Source organism: Passer domesticus, chromosome 5 (genome assembly GCF_036417665.1).
Source record: "Passer domesticus isolate bPasDom1 chromosome 5, bPasDom1.hap1, whole genome shotgun sequence".
Taxonomy (NCBI): domain Eukaryota; kingdom Metazoa; phylum Chordata; class Aves; order Passeriformes; family Passeridae; genus Passer; species Passer domesticus.
In genome coordinates this window covers 79,247,237-79,263,417 of record NC_087478.1, presented here as the reverse complement: position 1 = coordinate 79,263,417, position 16,181 = coordinate 79,247,237, and the positions used below count along the sequence as shown (strand labels likewise).

Sequence of the window (16,181 nt, the reverse complement as noted above, 5' to 3'; positions counted from 1 at the left end):
AGGAGAAGAAAGGCACAGGTGACCTGGCTTTCCAGGAGAACATGCACTATTGCATCACAGAAGCCACGGTTGTCTTCCAAGACCAAGAAATTACTCAGCAAGGTTATTTCTACACACTAAGCTTGCAGTTCATGTGTAATCCCACAGAAATCTGTGGGTTTTGCCCTTCCACAGACTTGCATTTGAATGCTTCACTGGAGGACAAAGAATGGTGCTGTCTCTGAAATTATTCTGGCCTTCCCTTGGCCTTGGCACTGAGTTCCACAGCTCTGACTCCACGTGCCTACCTGGCTACAAAGAGCTAGCCCAAAGTGCCAAATTAATTTATATGTGCCAACAAACAGTTCAAAGCAAGTTCCTTATAGCTGGATACTATAAATCATTTGCTATGCTAATCAAGTACAGCTGGAAATTAAGCGTATAATTGCAGAGTCATGGACATTCCTAGGTTATAATTAGATATCAGGCAATGCTCATATGGGTTGTGATTTCACTCTTTGATTCTTCCATGGGTATTGTATTAACCATGATGAAGACCATGCTTTCATTTTTTCCTCTCAACTTTTTGTGAATCCACAGCAAGCATCATTCAGCAAATGGTTCACAAGCCCTCTTCAACAGCTCCCACACCATCAGCACAAAATGCCTCTGCCAGCTAAATAAAACTCTCAGATATTTCCAGTTGTTACCTATGACACCTGCCTGGGGTAAGTAGCTTTCTTTGAGTCCTCTATCATCTTAAGCACTGTGAAATGATAGTTTCCCTCATCTGTGTGCCCATGTCCAGATGTTTTGGAAGCACTGCTGCCATGATGCACTTTTTGAGGGCCATCTCCTTAGCAGCCCTGTGCCCCATCCAGCCCATTACTGTGCCCCTCTGCAGGATGCATCCCCCTCTGGAGTGGCCCCTTTCCAGTGATTGTGTGTCCCTCTTCCACACCTCTGTGTGCTTTCCAGCTGCTGTATGCAGGGCACACATGGTATGTGCCAGACATCTCTTTATTACCCACTGGTTCTTGAAGTAACTTTTAGCCTTTAATTTCATCTTGTAAGACTAGAGATCAGAGATCAATAAAAAGAATTGGCAATTAACACGTCACGAGACGAAATAATTTATCTCCTTTGGAATATGGAATATGTTATCTCCTTTGGGATATGTTTTAAAAAGAACAGACCATTCTGGTCATCCTTCCTTCAAGTTCCTTCAAGGTCAGGGTTACCAGCCAGCACTGGGCTTGTGATTTTCAAGAGAAGGCTAAGAAAAAAGCCAAGTATTTTCTCTAAGCACCACTGGAAGTGACAAACGTGCCCCACTTAAGTAGATTGTAAAGCCAGTGTGTCTTAAGACTGACAGCATCAGTATGGTAAATACACATTTCATTACTTCTGGTCAGCTACCTCCAGGATTTAATTTGCTGGTGTCACAGCTTGAGCGGCTGTTTCAAGCCTGTGGGGAAATTTGGCAGGGCTTGTGCATTCAGAACCAAATGATTAGCTCCAACTTCCTTCCTAGTTTATTATTACAAGCTCGTGCCACGATAAAGCACTTAGGAGAAAAAATAAAAAGGAGGGGGGAAGTAAATCCCACAGTGTGATGGCTGTTCACAGTCATTTCCAGTGCAGGGATGAGTCATGTTAGTGGAATTTCCAGCCAATAGCCAGGTCCCAATTAAAATAAAAAGGCAGGGGAGGCAAGGAGATATACAACATGTCAAATAAACAATATCCAAAGAGTAATAGGAAAATAAATGGTGTGCAGCAGAGCTCAGAGTCCTCTTTCCAGAAGTTTATATCCTCGGTTTATTTCCATATAACAGAATGAGTTTTACACATGAGGAAGAGATCAAAGCTGCAAAACAGCTACTGATTTTAAGTACTCTAGCTTCTGAATGTCTCATTGTGAAACACATTGTGCCAGAACCCAATTACCAGAAGTGCAAGCAGTTACAAGTTCTGCTGACTTTAAGAGGAGCTGTGGCCACTCATCAGCACTCTAAAATTAAAGTACTGGTAACTGCATCTCATTATCTAATGCCAGACAAGTGGAACTAAAATCCCAAACAAATCTGACTTTTGTCAGCTTTTACAGAGTAAATCCTGCAGCATTCACAGAATTTTCAAAGTAAGCAGGAGCAAATTTTAAAGCTATGAGGATCTATTTCTCAGGCACCATTCTGATCCCCTACTGCATGATGTGGGACAAAAATAACATCCATGCAAGTACAAGAAAATATTGAACACTACTACATCCAGACCTCTTGGGTGAAATACTGACTGTTTCATGAGTGATTCTACTACACTCTGATATATTTTGTCCTGGTGGCCAATAATGCTAATTTCGTTTTAAATCGTGTGATGACTCATTCTCACCACGATTCATCTTACTTAATCTTAGGCACTTAAAAGGAATGACTAAGCCAGGATGACCTTTTCAGACAGAACACCTGTGGATTCACCTAAGACTGGAATTAATTTTGAAAAAGCACTGAACAGCCAAAGGGCTGATGGCCCCAGCTTGGCAATATTTCTGCAGTCTTCTGGGTGTAGTGAGTCCAAGCCTTACAAAAAAGACAACACTGGGATCCAGATTTCAGAAACTTCAGCCTCTGCTACAGTCGTGCAGTGTTACAACCACAGAAAGCACGTAAGAAATAAATAGAATTGCAAAATATGCTTCCTTGGAATTGCTAGCTATCATTATTAGCTGCTAGAGTATAAACAAAATAGGTAAAGACATCCTTAAAGAATTTAGGGAAGCACATCTTAAGCTTTCCACGTGTGCCAGTGAATTCTGGAGCAGGCACAGACTTCAGTGTTGACTGCAAGAGGATTGTTTGACATGATCTTCAAAAGTGTGAACAAAAATGTTACAGCCTTCTGACAAAAATTTAAAGACTTTGGGAAAATAAGGATATTTATTTCTGAGGCTTTTGTTTTTATCTATACTTTCCCACAGGTTGTGTAAAGATCATCCCTTAATAAACACTCCTCAGAAGAAATACTCCACAGGAAAAAATGCAAATCTGTATAGTTAAGATTTTCCATGCAAAAAGGAATATTTTAACACGTAAAAAGATAGCAAAAGCTGCAGTTCTCAATAATTGATGGTTTGTGATTCAGGTTAACACATCATTTCTGGCACTCTGCTCTATGAATAGTGTCCTCAGCCCTGTTGCTATTCTGAGTCTCAAAAAGCCAGTAATAACAATCCTCTAGTCATATTTTATAAATGAACTTCCACATTTCTTTGCTCTGGGAGACAGCTCTAAAGGGATGAGTATTTTTTCCCATCTCTGCCCACAAATGCAGAACATGGGGGTGGGATTTTTTAAAACAAACATCATTATGGTATATACAGCCCACCATGTTTTGCTGCCATTCTGAAGTTAATAACCTGGAAGGAAATATTTCTTCACACAATCTGCTATTACAACAGCATTAAGCAGATTCCAGAATGCTAATTTCAGTAAGGCTCATATCTAATGTATCCCACTGCTAACATGTCCAACAATTGATAAATTATTGCTAAATAAATATTTTTACCCCTTCTTTCTAGTGCAGAGGGCAACACCCAAGCACAGTGATTCAGAGGCCTTGATGTTAACAAAGTTTAAAACTAAGGACTTCTAGGATGGCATTTCTCCCTGTTTTTGGTCCTGACTGCACACGTGCACCCCAAATACAACAGGAATTCACAACCAGGCAGATACAGGTTGGTGTCTCTCCTCTGTAGATTTTTAGTTTCTCCCTAGTCCTAAAATTTTGTCAAAAAGCATAATTCTGCTGAAAGAAAATATGATTTTGGTTTCCTTCTCCAACTCAGATCTTTATGGAGTCTCTGCAATTAAAATTCAGCCATCAATTGTGGATGTAGCCAAACACATGCCAGATGAACCCTGTGCTTTAATTAAAATGCATCTTCCCTCTTGAGCCTGTATGTGAATAACAGAAAGTGATAAAAGGGCACAGGAAACATATCACATTGCCTCAAATCCCTTAATTCTACCTAAAGGACCCTTCTCCAGTCAATCTTTGTTCCTGGGACAAGATCGAGAGCAAACTTCTGCCTGAACCAATGGTAAAATGATCAGAGCTGAACATATACCAGGTGGGAGGTGTTGGTTGGATCCCCTGCTAAATTCCAAAAAGAACAAGTAGGGGGAAAGGAAGAGAAAGATAAACTCCATGTACACATTATCCTAAGAAAACACACACCATCTAGCAGCTAAGAGTGAGACGTCTCACAGCAGAGCTTCCACCTGCAGCTGCAGCTCACTCCATCCCAGGAGGGAGGAGGAACAGATCACCTCATGACAAGGCTGAAGGAGCAGGTAGAGTGAACAAATGAGTGATCAAGTCAGGTAGATTTTAGAGAATTTGATCAGAAAGAAGCCTCTCCTTGCATGGTGAGAAGTAATCTCTGAGGTGTTGCAAAGTGCCCCGTTGGAAGATGAGAGGGAGCGCAGTGGAGATGTGGGTTTGGGTGATGAAGGACAAATTCATTCATGCTCAGTCCTTCAGCTGAAAAAATTGTGGCTTCACCTCTGCCAACAATGGAAGTCTGTAATAGAAGCTTCTGATGCTGAAACAGCTTCTGAAGAGCTACAGGTGCTGAAAGGTGACACTAGGAGGTTACACAGAAAATTCCTGGTGTTCAACAGAATGGGAGGGCTGATGTTGCATCATGAGAAAACAATTCCAGCTGAGCTGAACTGACTGGAGGCAGCTAAACTTCATGCTACACGCTGAGAGTATGACAGAGAGGTAGACACTGACCTGGGGGGTGCTACAAGAGTGGAAAACACCTCAATTTTGAATTAATAGGGAGCATATATACCCTTCATAAGTGCACAAGTGAACTAGTTTTCAAAGGCAGAATGCAATGCTTTACTATTTGCATTATCTACAAAGAGCACGGCTGGGAGGAAGCTAAGAGTTCTCACTTGTCAGAAAAAATTGGAGACCAAAGTGGTTGTTAAATTAATTTGTAATCACAAAGCAATGTAAGGGAAAATGGAGGAAGAGAACCAGACTTTCTCTTCCCCCCCCACGTTGATCTATAATAAGAGAACAATGAATTTATTTGTAGATAGGGGCTATTCCAGAATCCTAGTTCTTTGTTCCATATCTGTAAATGTTTTTAAAGGGGATTAGACACCAAAGCACCCTTAAGTATCTTCAAAATTCTGAGACTACTAGAGAGGTTTTGAAATTTGAAATTGGGATGCATTCATAAAAATAAACCAAAAAAAACCCCACAAAACCAACAACAAAAAACCAAAACAAAACCAAAAAAAACCAAACCCCAAACTCCAAAAAAACCCAACAACAACACACAAAAAAAAAAATCCAGCCAAATCCAACCAAAAACACAAACAAAACCTGTTCCAAATCTGGTTTTGTGACTTCACATGGGTCTTGTGCTCACCTTAAACAAGGGTTCTGCCTTATTCTGGTTATTTTTCTATCACCCCCTGCCTCTCAGCTCCCCAGAAAAAAAGCTGCAAACACCCACCACCCTTTCTGCACTGGTCACAGGAGTCATGGCATGTCTAGAAAACCCAAGTCTAAATCCAGAGCAGCAGTTTTCATATTCTGTGCTTACTACCCTTCCTTCCTAAGCCATAACTGTAATGTGGCTATGGCTATCCCTGAAAGATTGTTCCCTCAGGCTCAAGTACAGGTTTATTTTGTTTCCAGATCCAAGTGGAACCTGAAGTTCTGCACTTGGATTACCCTGTGGTGTCCCTGTGCTCTCTAAACTGGCACGAGATGAACAGACAAGCTGCTGAGATTTTCTCTGTTATTTACATATAGTTTCTGCAGAGGAATGGTATATTTTTTTCTTGCTAAAGTATTTGCTGTTGTAAAGTGTGTGTATGAGTGTGATTGATTGTTTAGCTTGGTAAGGGTTTGTTTTTGGGTTTTTTTTTGCCTTTTTCTAACCTGTGCTCAAAGGGAAGCAAGCTGACAGTGCCATTTCCCTGGTTACTAGCAAGAGATGAGCTCTGTAACTCTCTGTACAGCACAGGGTCAATTGCAAATCCACACAGAACATTTCAATTGTAGCCACAGCCTGATTGTCAATTCATTTCTGGCATGGCTTTAGGCTCAGTTCAGCCATTTGTAGCAATCTGCTAAATTCATACCCACAGAAGAACGCTCTGTCACACTGGCAGTGTGCTGCTCAGAAGTCACAAACAGCCCCAAACTCCAATGCTGCAAAAGCTCAGAACCTGCCACTGCCACCCTGCCCTGCAGGGACAGCCCCAGCAGGATTTATTTGGCCATAGTGTGTCAAGCATTTTGTTTTTAGCACAACTGCCAGAGGCTGACTTGAAGGAAGAGAAAGAGAGGAGTGAATACAAAGAGCTCAGGAAATGGAGCCAGGACCTTCAGCTGCTGGAGAGTCCCTCCAGATGTAAAAGTGCCACCCCAGCTGCCCAGAGCAGGAGACTGGCCAGGGGACAATGATTGCCTAAATGAGGACACCTCAAAGATTTCCTGGCCAGAACTTTTGTGATGAGACTTTTGTATTTACTGTGAGATCAATCTGGCTTCATTTTATCATAACAAAAATTTGGTGTGCTGTCCAATCTTATCATCTAGGTTCCCTCTGTAGGGAGAGAGGGATCTGAAGAACTTCATTTACCCACTTAACCTTAAACAAGCTGCCTCCTGCAGATGCTGCTCTCTGTGCCCCTTCCATTTAAACACCAAGAGCCAGATGAGAGCAGAAACAGCTGTGTATGTTTTGATGGCAGCTGCAATTCAGATTTTTAAAGCCATTTTAATGTATTATGGCTCCTAGTATTTTTTTTTCTCCAAATCCGTATTATAAGGTTTCAATTTTGTTTAGCTACTCTCTTTTTCAGCAGTATAAAAGTGCATGATGGCTCTGGCTGAGCAAGGCAAATAACTTCAAGCACATGGAAGTTCCTACTCAGCAAAAGATGCAAGCATGTCCATAAATCCTGTGCCTTTTTGACAAAGGCAGGCCCTAAGTACAAAGAATCAATCAGGAGATCAAGGTCTCTTTTCTGGAGCTGCCAAAGAGTGATAACCCCTGAAACTTCCTTCTAATTTGTGTTGAGTCTTTTACGAAGCGAGGTTACTAAAAAGTCATTCAAAGAATAATAAAAGTCTTGGTCTCAGGTGATGCTGAGCCTCCTGTTCTGCAGGTTTAGTGTTCTCCTCACAGAAATTGTTATTCCTTGCTGTGGTCATGTGGGTTTTACACTTGGCAGTAACTCAGTGGCCGACAGGGATGCAGCCAAACCACTACAAATACATTCATCAGGCTAACATCTCAGGCTGAGGTAGCTCAGCAGTAATGGCATGGAGAGCAGACACATTAAATTTCTGTCTGGTTTGGCAGCTACATACCCTGCGAGTGCAGAACTGAAAGAATTAAACTTTTGCCATTCGCTTTCTTTTATATATTTCTCTTTTAATACCTGACAGAGCTTTTCCCCAGGCGTGACAATGGCTAGCCAGGCAAGAGAAGGCTTAATAAACTGAGAGATGAAATCAGCTGAGAAAAGGTTGTGTGGAAATTGGCAATGAGAAGTCTGTTCCCTACAGGAGAATTGACTGTAAAACAAAAAATATAAATTTTCTGAATGCTGTTTCCTCATTTTAACTCAGGATGCTAAACCTCTGTAGTGTCTTCTGAAAAAGGATGAATTTATAAACAGCATGGCCTTAAATGAGTCAACATGACCTTTCCCAGACACATACCACAGTAAATATTTACTGAACTTTATTTCATAGGCATTAACTCATTGCTAATATAAAAAGCTTTCAGGCTGCTGGACAATGCAATATGTAATCCTATCATTCTGACATTTAAAAATATTCACAGCTTAAAAGTGATAATGATTTTTTTTCCTACTTACCTTCTAGATATGTGTTCACCATGTATTTGTTTATGTTGTAATTTTTTTCTTCCATTTTATGAAGTATTTTTATTGTCAGTGAAAGGGAAGGATAAGGATGAAGGATGATGACATGAATTTTTTTTTCTTTTGTCTTCTATTTAACTCGCAGCAAGTGGTGCTTCCACACATAAGCACTGGTCATTCTGCATTATACTAATCCAGGCAAAAATACATTTAGCCTGGTTGTCTGGCTGCCATTTGCAGGTCTTAGTGTGGCAATTTCTCAATAACTGCAGTGTAAATACACAAATCTCTCTTATCACATCAACTCCTGCACTTCAAATTAATTCAATATATACATTGCCTAAGGTCTTACCCAACTCTTTGAGTGAACCAAAATATTTTCCTAAACGTGACCATAAAAAGTCACAAGGAAAGTTCTGTAAATGTATATGGTGTCCTATAACCCAGATAAATATCTACAATATCCTTCAAAAAACCAGAACCGGGCACCAAGGTATTTTTTATGTTAAGTTAAATGTGCACCCTCAAACCTCTCCACCTTCACAGCCTGGCCCTTCACCTACAACAGAAAGATGTAAGAAAAGGCACACTGGCAGCACTGAGCCCCTGTGCTAACAGAAACAGCTTCATCTCCAAGCCAAATGAGTGGTTTCTCTTAGTTATTTATAGCCCTTTTAAATTTTAATCACTTTATTTACTTATTCCCTGCCAGGTCCCCACTGACCACATTCAGTTTTCCCTCCCCTTCCACTCCAGTGTGCTCACAGAGCAGGGAAAGCTCTTTATTTCCACTACCAGCCTACAATGCTGTTTCTCAGCTCAGGTTTACTCTGGGTGCAATTTTTGCCTCCTAACTCAGGTGCCAGGAGAGCCAATAGACAGAATATGCTCCTGCCCAAGCTGTTTCCCACCTGCCCTTAGAAGTTAAAAGCAGCAGAGAAGGAAGAAAGCTGATGTTTCTTTGGGGTTCTCTTTTTGTGGCTGACAATAGGCTACATCAGGCATTGTAGCTCTGGGCATGTTTCTGTGATGTTTTCTCACAGAAGAAACCTCAGTCTTAGTGAGTCATGGAGTTTTCTGTCCCCCCCTCCCCAGACTTCAGAGGAGAAACTCATCACCCAACAGCACCCTGAGCTCCCTGCAATTGACAGCAGCAAAAGTCATTTCCAAGCAACAGCTTCATGAAACACCAGCAATAACAGACCCTGCACTGAGCTCAAGCACCAGGCAAAACTAACTTAAATTACCAAAAGGATTAGGACCATAAACACAATCAGTTGGCACAGCTCAGTCTATAAACAACAACAAAAAAAACGTATTTACCTATGGCAACAAAATGAGCCACGCTGTCCTTATCTCTGCTGCTGCAAGCACTTAAAGCATGCATGTGAAAGTGAACATTCATGCTTGCACTAAGTATTTGCATGTTTATGAATAAACTGTAATCAGTTTGACAGTGTTCTTCCTTCTTGCCTTATTAGCCCTGTGAGATCTTCATTCAGCCCTCACCCTTTGCATACCAAAAAGGCAGACAGGGAAAAACATCAACATCCTTGTGAAGTTGCACACAAGCACAGAATGTCCACATAAATAAGAAAATTAGACCCAAAGGCTAGAGACCATGCTCCAAAGAGCAGCAATGTCTTAGTATTGGCCACAGTAAAATGAGAAGCTGGGGAAATCTTGGATTTTTTTCCCCCCCAATTTGTCTCTACTTGAAAGAGGGGAAAAAAAGAGACATGCATGACTGATAGTAATGGAAAACCTATTTGTGTCCAATTCACTGGAGAAACAGTACAAGGACATATCATCCTTGTGAAATGATTTGTCCTGTATTCCTTGAGCCAGATGAAAGCCCCATTATGTACAAAACAACACGTGCAGATGAATACAGATTTGGGAGATCTATTATCCTCTCAATACACTGCCTTGGTGCAACCTCTGTCACGAAAAAGGCTCTTTCCAAGCGCCTCACACTGTCATATAGTGTGACTTTTCCCACTAGCCTAGAATAGATTTGAAAGTGCACAGCAGCACCGAGGAGCCATTCATGATCAGGGCTCTTGCTGTGAAACAAAACTGGCACAAGCTCCTGGAACCTACGGCAATTAACGAGTGTGAAATCAAAAAGCCGCACCACACCGACCGTTCCCAGAGCAAAAATAGAATGAAACAGCTCCATCTCCACAGCCCTGGCTGGCTTTGCAATTCAGAGAGACCTTTATGAGCACATCACAGCTTCATTCCCTCAGATGAGGCTGGTACTGATGTATTTGAACTTCTCAAAATCTTCCTCTTCGCCCCGCCAGGAGACACGAGGTACTCTTAGACACTGCTCATTACTAATTCCCTAACCTGACAAGAAATTTGGGCAGGAACAGAAGATTTTTGAGATCTAAAGAATGGTTATGAAGTGACACAGGCATGATAGGAAATCTGTTTTTTTTTTTCCTCTTGCAGAGCTAAGGAAAAAAACCCAAAACCCACAAAAAACAGGCCCAGGAGTCTGGCCAGTGCAGCACAGAGCACTGCAGCCTCTTCACCCTGCAAGGCATTGTGCTGCCTCTAAATTTTAAGGGCTTACAGAGCAACTCCATCTTCCACATCAAAGTGAGTAACAAAAGAAAAAAAAAAGGAAAAAAAAAGAGGAAAAAAAAAGGAAAGAAAAAAAAAACCAGAAAAAACCAGAAAACCTGGGAAAAAAAACCCACAAAAGGAAAAATGCCCCAGGTAAATCCCGCCCCTTCAAAAAAAAAAAAAAAAAAAAAAAAAAAAAAAAAAAAAAAAGGAAAAAAAACCACAGAAAACCCTCAAAAAACAAAAAAAACCCCAAACCAAAAAACCCAGGAAAAAACCCCCAAAACAAAACAAAAAAAGAGGAAACCCCTGCCCCTACCAAAAAAAACAACAAACGAAAAAATGTTAAAAAACTAAAGGAAAAAAAAAAACACAGAAAAAAGGTGGGGAAAAAGAAAAAAAAAAAAGAAAAAATAAAAGAAAAAATTAAAAAAAAGAAAAAAATGCTTTGAAGCACCATTCTTGGTTGGAATTTTCTACACTCACATTACAAATAATTAATTCTAAACACACAAAATGATGGCTCTGCCAAGAAAAAAAGCAGTGTGCATCTAGACATGGTAAAACAGAAGCTGGAAGGTAAAGACCATGCTGGTTTACTAAGCAATCCTAGAAAAGCCAGTAGCTCTCACACAGATGCAGTTCAGAAAAACACAATTGCCCAATCTGGCCTGAATATAGCTGATGGTAATGTTGATTTATGTTTGTTAAGAGACTTCAAGTATTTTACCTGAAGCTGAAATTCTTGCATGTTATTTTATTCACACTTAAATTTTGAAAAATTGTTATGAATATATTTGATGTCTACATCTTACATGGATGGTTTTGGTCTGTTTCATGGTAAATATTTCATGTGAGCTATTCCTAGAAATTTCAGAATGCATTAGCAAAAGCAGCTCAAGAATGAGGAGCTAGGGAGAAAGACCAAGAGCACAGATAGAATAATGATTATAATTCAAACAAAACTCCTCAAAGGGCAGAAGAAGCTACAACTGTGAGAACTAATTGATTTGATTCTACATACACAAAAAATGATAAGAAGGATTTTTGTACTGGTAAGAAAGATTTCTTTTTTTAAGAGTGATTTAATTAAATGCTCCTCAGATTTTATTTTTTTCTTTGAAATTTTCTCTGCCAGGCATCATATCCAAAAGAAAAAAACAATACCATCCAGGAAGCAATTATCTGCATTAAATGTGCTGTTTGACTTCTTTCCTGCTACAGTGATCTCTGCCAGAAGGAGAAACCAAGGAAATTGTGGGAGGAGGGGAAAAAAAAAATTGATTCAGCAATTTGAGAAGCTAAACACATTTCTCTGTGTCTCAATTAGTGGAGGGAGGGCTCATTCTGCAGGGGGAGCAGCACCAGGTGGGGAACAGCAAGGTTTTACACAAACAAAAAAAACTAAAACAACTGTTTTGGTGAACGTGTGTCATGTTGGAAACTGGAGGAGCAGAAAGGGCTTGACACAGCACTATTTGCTGTGGATAACACCCCCCTGGAGCCACCACTCATCAGAGCTGCCCTTGCACCCTGGGTGATGAAATCTGGGGCTTGCCCAGCTCCAGCCACTCTGGCTCTGCCCTCCTCTGCTGGCTCCAGTTCAACACCACACATTTGTTTGTCAGTTTTCAAGTGGATGCAATCCTTACATTCTTAAAACCCTGCTTATAAATGTTTTAGTTCTCCTGACTTTGGTTTAGCCCAGCTCCTGTTATCCTAGATAATGAAGAGTTGAAGTGAACACTTAATATTTAAAACATGTTTCCTGTGTGTTTTGATGATGTCAGCTTTCATGTTGAATCCTTTCACTGGTTATCCTGCACAGATGAAGGTTTTGTCCTTTTCCACTCAATACTTTTGCCACCATTATTTGATGCCATTCTTTCCTATTACCAGCCTCTTGCTCTGCCAATAGCAGGAAACACAAATACCTATTTCTGCTTCTGCCTCTACTCCTCCCTATAAATGATACTGTCTGGTCATCAATAATCAAGAATGCCTCCTTCATACAGAGGTTTGTAAAAAATCTCACAGCTTCTATTTGCTTCACATATATATTTAAAAATTATATAAATAGGAAGCATGTTTCATATAAAACGTGCATATGGTTTGCTCTTATGTTCCTCACTTTTAAAATGAATTTTTAAAACCAGAAACAGAAGTGCTTTGTATCTCCAACCAATTTATCTGTGTTAAATTCCCCAGTGTCTCTCCCTTATGTATTGGTTGTTTGGTTTTTTTTCCTTGTTTCTGACTGATGTGGATTGATGCTGCTCCTGTGGAGACTAAGCTGGTTACCTCATCTAGCAACCCGCCCAAAAGGTTTCCAGCCCTACCAGGAGCTCTCACTACTCCTTCAGCCTGCATTGCAGCCATCCAGAACAGCTGTGGGCTAATATATCTATTTTAATTTTCATTTTTTCCCCCTCAAAAGGATAAGGGCTCTGCATCTCCTCTGTTCTGCGTGAAGGACATCATCATCATCCTTAACACACAACAGCCTGACCTGAAGGCAAGTGAGAACCCCACCAAATAATTTTGTTTGAAAATCCTTCAGTTGTGAACTATTTTCTGGTGTCAGTCATGGCAGCCCAGAAAAGCTTTCTGCTAATTTTCCTCTGATTTTGTGCACAGAAACAGTGGTTTTTGACAGGAGACCAAGAAAAGTCAGCCTGAAATAATTGTGCATTCCTCTGTGCACGACCGCTGCAGTGACTAACCCAAATTTGCTCCCTCAACTCTCTCTCTCTCCCTTCCAGAAGGCAGCTCAGTCCTGAAAACAAATGAGAGTGGAGGAGAAAAGGCAATTTGTCCTCATGTTATCTCCCCCACCACGCTTCCTCCCACTCCAAATTCAGCAGCAAAGGAGAATGTTTTGGTTCACTAGCTGAGCCTACATTCCCAACTCCTGTGTTAACAAAGAGCAATGGAAGAATGTTTTTGGTTAAATTATGTGGCTCTGGTGCTGCAGCTGACTGGGGAAGAGGAGAAAATCTGTGTGGTTTATGGTACAAATGTAACATGGGAAGGGCTCAATCCATAGGCTCAATCCATAGGACCATCATGACCATCATTCAGTTTCCCAGGAAGTCTGGGAGCACTTCAGTCTTAAACAGAAGAATTTACTGAAGCTGCCATCAAGATTGGAAAATGCTCTGTATTTCTGTGATATGGTGTCTTTCACTGCAGAATATCAAAGTACTTTTCTAATACATGTTAATGAGCCCTCACAAGATTGCTATAAATACAGTATCATGTGTATATGACTCATGTGGCTTATTAATTTTACATCACCTACCCTGCTGCTTAAGCAAGAGTGACAGAGCAGCACTCAGGCAAATTCCTCTGCGAAAACTTTGCCAAAATAGCAGTACCTGTGTCTTCAGGGGTCAATCTGCCTCAAGGCTGATTCTAGTTAGCAAGATTCAGTCTGAGACAAATGTTCCCTGCTCACCACAGCACTCCCAGTACAGTTCTCTTGACAAAAATTTAGAGAATTCTTCTAATAAGAAAATAAAGTCTAAAGCAAAGTATAATATCTCCTAGGTTAAACACCCCTTCCCGTGTCTGTGGTCAACAGCAGGGTGAAAGGAAGAACTTTGCTAGGGGATGGATATGGATCCAAAAAGGCATAGATCCTCAATGGGACTTGATTTTAATTAAAAAAGCAGGATGGAAAAGCAATATTTAATCTCTTAAACTTACCTATGCCCTTAACTGAATGACATTTTTACTTTGCTTAATTAACTATTAACACTGAGTTCCAGAAAAGCCCTTTGTAATTTCCAAGTGCTCACTCTGCTCCTGTGGCAATTAGCCCATTAAGGGGTTCCACAGGCAAAGCAATGATGAAGACACATGAAGGATTTGTTTGCTTGGTTCTTTACAGGGGCTGTGAGCCAGACAGAAGATTTTTTAATTGAGATGAACAGGACTCTGTGCTCATACAGGCTGATGAGAGGTCAAGTGTATTAGCATGGGGGTAGCACTGGAGGATGGGAAGGTAAAATAATGCCTGGCTGTAAACCACCACATTAAACAAATGGTTAAAGGCCCCTCAGAGCGTAAATAATAGAGCTGAAACCACAATAACTAGATTTCTTTAACCCAGTCTCAGTGGAATCAAGAAAGGTGGATCAAACCACCCATTTCATAGTGATTTCTTTCTTTCCTGCACACAGGATGATTGATGTGGTGGAATTCAACATGAACAAGGCAGGCAAATTCCACCAGCAGCAGCCACAGTGGGGGGAGAATTGAGACAGGGTAGAGGGAAAGGAGAAACCCCAGGAGCTACATTGCTCTCACAGCAAAAAAAGGAGGAGAAAGTGGAGAGGAAGATTCTTCTTCCTGTCCTCCAAAAAGGAGGAAGAACAGAACTAGCAGCTTCCTAGGTGTCAGTCACACCCAGCAGCTCCCACCCTTCCCACACTGAAAATCACACTCATTGCTTGTCTTTGTTAATGGTTCCCCTCCATCCTGAAGCCAAATAACTCCAAACTTCTCAATATTCAAATCCAAGAGCAGCTCCTGTAACTAGAGTGTACCTCTGAACTCTGAGCCATCCATAGCCACTGCAAGTTTCATGCTGTAATTGCCACAATTATTTAGAATTCAAGCCTGCAAATTTTGATTTAAATGGAAAAGCGTCAATTCTATGCCTTTGTCAATCCAAAAAACACACTAAAGTTTAAACCTATTTAAGCTTTTCCTCTAGTAATTAAAGATTGAATTAAAACTTTGCATTTATCTCAGCCTGGTACTGCAAGCAGTGTGCATGGATGTGTTCTGTTTGTCAGTATAAAAACGCTCTGGCATTCCAAGAACTTCATCTTAAACAGAGGGACAAGCATGAGAAAATTCAAGCACATCTGCTTGCACTTGAATTGCCCTCATCCCAATGGCCTTTGAATTGCCAACGATGATCAATCCATGAAAATCTAAGAAAAAAATTGGTGATAAACCATGCACAATCACCAAGAGAGAATCTGAGAGAACCTGCTGTGCACTGGGATCAGTCAGGCATGGACTGTCTGGGGAACAGCTGCTTCCACAGCCTGAAAAGGCTCCTGAAAGGATTTATCACCATTTCTGGCAGGGCACAATTTGGAAAAATCAGTGTTCTTGTGAAACACCTGATGGAGTTAAATGGAAGTGGCCCCTATCCACAAGAGTTACTAACTTTGGGGAGGAAGAAAAATGACCTTAGGAGCCTGTTTGTATTCCAGGGGTGGAAAGAAAAAGACAGCTGGGGGTGAAGGAGGTCAAGAAAGGAGGTGAAAAGTCTCATGCAGTAGGAAGAGTAACTTATTTCTTTGACCAGCAGAAGGCTGTTCAGCAATTTGGCAAACAAGTCTACCAGTTTTTGAAGTTAAGGCTCCCATTTCCAAGACCAAAAGCACTAAATTTGGTACCTTCCACTAATTATATCTGCAAGGGAGTTGTATTATTTATGTGTATTTTAAATTGGCTGGTGACCTGAGCTGTGTCTATTACAGTCCAAATGCAGTTTGCATATCATTCATTAGATAAATGAGGTTAGAAATGAACATAACTGTTTACTCAGAAGACATCCATTTAGTGAGCTGGCATTTCTTCATTACCCAAAATATATGATAATTGTCCATGTAATTCCTTCAGCAATTTAATTGCACACAGTCCTGCTTCTCCATGGAAATTATCTGTCAACTCCACATA

General features: G+C 40.7%; 1 protein-coding gene and 1 long non-coding RNA gene across 5 annotated transcripts in view; one reads left to right on the top strand and one right to left on the bottom strand.

Annotated features, from left to right (window-relative positions):
• The window catches only part of PTPRO (protein tyrosine phosphatase receptor type O), a 172,680-nt gene that overhangs the window by 64,074 nt on the left and 92,425 nt on the right, over nt 1-16,181 (bottom strand). The gene's annotated exons all lie outside the window — the stretch shown is intronic.
• Nucleotides 83-2,651, top strand: LOC135301110 (uncharacterized). Its single transcript, XR_010362841.1, has 3 exons — nt 83-211; nt 580-707; nt 2,396-2,651. It is a non-coding gene; the product is annotated as an uncharacterized LOC135301110 (long non-coding RNA).